The following is a 5,970-nucleotide window of genomic DNA, read 5'->3' as shown; positions in this document are numbered from 1 at the left end:
TTCATGATTGTTGCACTCACTTTAAGCCCATTTTCCATCAATATAATAGCTCCATTTGAAAATTTCTCCAACATGAAAGTTGTTCCTCTTGTTCCAAGCTTTCTAGAGATATAAAGTTTGCTCCATTTGGATTAAAATTGAGAAAGTTATGCTTAGTCAAAGTGAGACATTTTTCTAGGACACTTAGAAATTTTTCTAAGTCCAAAATCTTCAAAGTTTGTCAAGACTTATTGGCCAGCTTTCTTGCACTTCAAGGCATCATTTGAAAATAGTTTCTTCACAACAATTGTACCTTGCCATGCCCTCTTTCACATCCTTTGGGAATCATCTCATTTGGATCCATGGTTTGAGAGATGCATTCACTTAAAGTGGGCACCATGACTTGATTTTCTAGGCAGATTTTAGGTCAAACTGGCCCAACCAGTTTTGCAGTGGTGGTGACATGACTTTGAGTCCAATTTTCACCTTATTCCATTCATCATTTCAACTTGTGCTCAACATGAAAGATGCTATACTCCATGATATCTTGCTACTGTTTGCATTACTTCATCATTTGGTGACTTGCTCATTAAGTTACACGGCCATAAAGTCATCACTTTGGAATGAATTTCTTGATTACCAAGCCATGCTGCAAACCAGCCCACGTTTTTTGCTACTTCTTTTGGCCATGCATTGGATATCCATTCACTTAACTTTGGCCCAAAATAATAACATTTCACATGCCATTCCTAATACACCTCGGTTGGCATTATTTTGGATTATGGACAAATCACTTATTTCAAAGCCCATGAGGACATGTAATCCACCATATTTAAAAGGCTGCAAACCCTAAACCTAGAGGAGGCAGTGGAAATTCATGGAAGGCAAGGGAAAGAAGCAAGATCAGTTCTCTTCAAGCTTTTCAGTTGGAATTATTTGAAGCACCAAAGCACCATTCTCCTTCCATTCTCTACACAACCCAAGAGGCAGTGGACCAAGCTTCCACTAGGTAATCTTTATTAATACTTTTCCATGGCCTTTGTTTTACTTATTCTTATGCTTTCTTACCATTCTCATCATTATCATCATCATGTTCATCCATTATCATTATTGTTTGCCATGCCAATTAGATGCTCATGTTGTTTCATGTTTGTTTATAATGCCAATCTTATGCTTGTGTTCTTGATGTTATGGATTTGTGTTATGTTTTACCTTATGTCGTGTCCATCTTGACCTCTTGTGGTCAATATTTCTCCATGATCAAGCCATCATTTTACTCAAACAAGGATACCATGATGATCTACACATTTTGTACTTGAACTTTGGTTTTTATTTCGTGGCATTTGGTGCACTATAGCGCTTGCATTCTTGAGTGGACGTTTGGAAAAATCATTGCATGAGCTGCATTTTCGTGCATGCATGGTGTTAGGGTTTGTCTTCATGAATAAGACGATGACGTGTCACAGTAATAGCCCTTGGATCAAGCTCTCTTGTTTTAATCATGGTCGTGCTTCTTTTTTTTGTCTTTTAGTCACTTAAGTGACCTTGCCCTATTGATACCATGTTGACATGTTTTTTAAAATAAAAATGTTACTTAGTAGTGTCACGCCTGAATAATGTTTTGGATCTTGGGCCCTGCACCATTCACTTTCAACACCCCCCTTTTCCAGGCCCGTCAATACCAATTCATGTCCACTTTTATTTTCTTTTTTTAATTCACATCTATTTTTCTGTTTTTATTTTAATTATTTAAAATATTTTCTTTGTCCATAAAATTATCCAAAAATATTTTTCATATTTCTTAATGTCGTATTTAATTTTATTCAATTTTTATTTTCGTATTTATTTAATGTTAATATTTTAATTTAATTATTTATTCTAAATAGTCCATTTTAACACACATTGTTTTCTTGATTTTATTTTTATAAGTTAAAATTATTTTTAGCTTTTGATTTTTGGGATGAAGGTTGACCACTGTCCCATGGTCAACTTGACCTTTTCTTGGATTTTTATTTCCCATTTTCAATTTATTTTGGATTTATTTTTGACCTAGTTTGGTTGGTTGACTTTTGTTTTGACTTCTGTTTTATTTCAATTAATTTAGGCACTGATTTTCATTATGTTTAAAATCTTTTTGGGGGATGATGATGTCCTGACCCCACCTCATTTAGTTTAATTTTTCATAATTTTCTTGATTAATTTGCTATTTTTTGATATATTTTAAGTTGACTTGAATTTTCAGTTGACTTCTTTATGATCGATGTTTGACTTAGGGATTGCTTATGGCAATTGAAGAGATCTTTTGATACTCCCTTGTTCATCTCATATGCGATGTATTAGAGGCCTTTCATCATGATTTTATTTGGTCCTTACCTCATTTCTTGATTAAATTATTCAGTGAACCCTTTTGTGCATTTCTTTTCATCTGTCTGATCCATCTATCATTTGTTACACTTGTTTCTCTCAACCATGCTTTCTATTGCTTGATTGTTTAACATATTCATATTTCTCATGCTTTGTTTAATGCTCCATTCTTTGATTCTTTGACTTGATTATACACCTGTTTACTTATCTATTGTTTGACAACTGTTGCCTACTTGTATGATGTATGAGGCATATATTCTTATTGTTTGATTGCCATGAACCATCCCCATTCATAACAAATGTATCCCTCTCCCATGAAGTGTATAATGTTTATTCTTTCATTCTTTATTCATCTGTTAATACAAGAATTAAAACGAACATTCGATAATCATTTCAAAACAAGATCAAAAGCTCGATCCAACGTCGAGTAATCATTTTCAAAACTTAACAGAACCAACACGTATTCATCCATCCTTTTGAAAGTCGATTGCTTCATGCATCGTCATTTCTCTTGTAAGTCGATTGCTTCATGCATCACCATCTCCCTGTAAGTCGATTGCCTCAGGCATCTCCATCTACCCTTATCCGTGGCTCCTCTCCTTGTTCCATCCGTCGACTCTTGTTTCGTTTAGGTCGCACCCATTAGGTAGAACCCTTTGTATGATAACATAGGTAGAATTACCTTATTCTTTGCATGCTAACATTAGGTAGATTTTCCCCTCTGTAAATCCTAACACATAGGTCCATATTGCATGACAACCTTAGGGTAGAGCTTCCCCACTTTAAGACTTTCCGTGCGTCTCCGATCTTGTGGCATGTCAGTTCGTTCTATTGCAAAGAGGTAACTACCTAAGACTCGATTCAGCGAGCTGCGACACCTACTGCTAGGACGTTGAACGCATTTCCCACTTCCCTTTGACACAGCTGGTGTCCTCTTTTGTAAGTCCATGTTCAGATGGAAATCCTTAACCCCTAGTTAGTCGAACTAGGACAACTCTGATTCTCATGTTCAGATGAGATACGTAGGCACGAGATGCGATGTCTTGCCGAGTTTTTTGACTAACGACTAACAACTAATCCTTGCTTGTTTTCGCCCTTGTTGCCATTCTTTTCTCTTGCCCTAGTTGCAATCGAGACCCTTGATCCCCTAGTTAGTCGAACTAGGACAACTCTGATTCTCATGTTCAGATGAGATACGTAGGCACGAGATGCGATGTCTTGCCGAGTTTTTTGACTGACGACTAACAACTAATCCTTGCTAGTTTTCGCCCTTGTTGCGATTCTTTTCTCTTGCCCTAGTTGCAATCGAGACCCTTGTTCCCCTAGTTAGTCGAACTAGGACAACTCTGATTCTCATGTTCAGATGAGATACGTAGGCACGAGATGCGATGTCTTGCCGAGTTTTTTGACTGACGACTAACAACTAATCCTTGCTTGTTTTCGCCCTTGTTGCGATTATTTTCTCTTGCCCTAGTTGCAATCGAGACCCTTGTTCCCGTAGTTAACTGAACTACGTTTTGCTCTGATTCTCATTCCAAATGAGATACGTAGGCATAAGACGCGATGTTTTACCGAGCACACTTCTCTTTAACCCATAGGTATTCGAGCTACGAAGACTCTGATTCTCATACTCAGATGAGATACGTAGGCAGCGGATGTGACATCCTTGCGAGACATTTTTCTTTTAACCTTCTTTTAGCAGATAGAACTTTAGATATACCTACACCCTTTAGACTAGAACAACAAGAGTGGATCTCGTAGAGTACTACGGATGCATAGGGGTGCTAATACCTTCCCTTCGCATAATCGACTTCCGAACCCAAGATTTGGTTGCGAGACCTTGTCTTTTCCTTTCTTCAAGTTTTCTTCGATCGTTTCCTTTCCCTCCTTTGGGATAAATAACGAACGGTGTCGACTCTTCTGTTTTCTTTTTCATCGCCGGTTGTTTTTTCGCACCAGTTGCGACAACGGGTTGTACTGGAGCTATGGTATTTGTAGGGTTTATGACTAAGCTTTCGACCTTTTAAGCTGCGGCGTCCATTTTGGAATTCATATGATTTACGCTGCTAACCTCGTATATACCTCATTTAGTCTTTTTCTTCTCTATTTAAGTACGCTTTGTACCCCACTAGTAATGGTTTTGAGCCATGTCCTCAATGAGTGTGCATGCCTCGGGTATGCTTTGTTCATTAGTGCACCACTAGAAGCAGCGTCGATAGTCATTTTTGTGTTGTAGAGAAGTCTATTGTAGAAGGTGTGGATGATTAGCCATTATTCTAATCCATGATGTGGACAAGCTCTTAATAGCTCTTTGTACCTTTTCCAAGCGTCGAAAAGGGATTCACCATCTTGTTGAGTGAATCTGGTAATTCGGTCATGTAGGATGGCATTCTTACTTGGTGGAAAGTATCTAGCAAGGAATACTTTCTTAATGTCATTCCAAGTAGTGATGGAATTAGCTGGAAGGGAATCTAGCCATGATCGTACTCTGTCTCTGAGGGAGAAAAACATATCTCCTCAGGAGCAACGTTATTGCATTTTAGTGTGTAGGCTAGTTGAATGAAAACTTTTAGGTACTAGTTTGGGTTCTCTGTTGGGAGACCAGTGAACTGGTTCTGTTGCACGATTTACAACAAAGGAGGCTTCAATTCGAAGTTGTTAGCTGTAATAGTTGGGTTGACAAAACTTGAATAAGCCTCTTTGTTAGAAGGTAAGACAAACTCTTTGAGTGACTGATAACATTGAAATTTACGTATTTTCGACTCCGATTTCACATGCATTCTAGTTGTTTTATTGTTATTTTGTTGTGTTTATTACTGTGTTTTCCTTTGTTTTCAGGTTTTTACTTTAATCGGAGCCCCGATCGAGAAAAGGAGTGAAAAAGGGCTAAAATCCCTAAAATTCAGCATTTTGTTCTTGTGACCTACCCCATGGCTGGCGCCATAGACCCTGCCATGACGTGTCAAACTCAACTTCCATCAACTCCCACGTTTTCCCACTACTTCCACTAAGGCGCCCCATCTTGTGCTTGTGGCGGGCGCCATGGCCTTGTGGCGGGCGCCACAAGAGGAAAAACGGTTCCCTCATATTTTCAAGTTGAAGGGCATCCAAGTCATTTCCATCTTTTTACTTGCTTATAAATAGAAACGCGAATTCACTTTTACAATCATCCAAACTTAGAACAGAGGCAAACTCAGAAGCAAATTTGTTTCACTTAGGCATATATTCAGTATTTTATAGTGGTAATCGCTTCGCATTGGAGTGTTACCACAATTGTGTAATCAAGTCTGTGGTAGAGTCTGTAATCGAGTTTGGAGCACTTTGGAAGGAAGTTAATCCTGCCGCCATTTTCATTTCCGCATTGCAATTTACTCACCCCTCCGATTGGAGCAGGTTTTAATTACTTGTCTTTATCTTATTTATTTCCCGCACTCGCTTTACTTTGTTTATTTCTCACACTCGCTTTAAATTATTTATTTCCTCGCACTCGCTTTACTTTTATTTATTTCCTCGCACTCGCTTTAAATTATTTATTTTCTCGCACTCGCTTTACTTTTGTTTATTTCTCGCACTCGCTTTACTTTTTTTTATTTCCCGCACTCGCTTTAAATTATTTATTTCCTCGCA

General features: G+C 38.0%; 1 non-coding gene across 1 annotated transcript; it reads left to right on the top strand.

The window, feature by feature from the left end:
- The first annotated feature begins 4,621 nt into the window (after window positions 1-4,621).
- LOC127089658 (small nucleolar RNA R71) lies at window positions 4,622-4,728 on the top strand. Its single transcript, XR_007791221.1, has one exon. It is a non-coding gene; the product is annotated as a small nucleolar RNA R71 (small nucleolar RNA).
- The last annotated feature ends 1,242 nt before the right edge of the window (window positions 4,729-5,970 follow it).

The sequence above is a fragment of the Lathyrus oleraceus genome, chromosome 5 (assembly GCF_024323335.1).
Source record: "Lathyrus oleraceus cultivar Zhongwan6 chromosome 5, CAAS_Psat_ZW6_1.0, whole genome shotgun sequence".
In the NCBI taxonomy this organism is placed as follows: domain Eukaryota; kingdom Viridiplantae; phylum Streptophyta; class Magnoliopsida; order Fabales; family Fabaceae; genus Lathyrus; species Lathyrus oleraceus.
The sequence above is the reverse complement of the archived record's forward strand: the minus strand, read 5'-3'. Positions and strand labels throughout refer to the sequence as shown.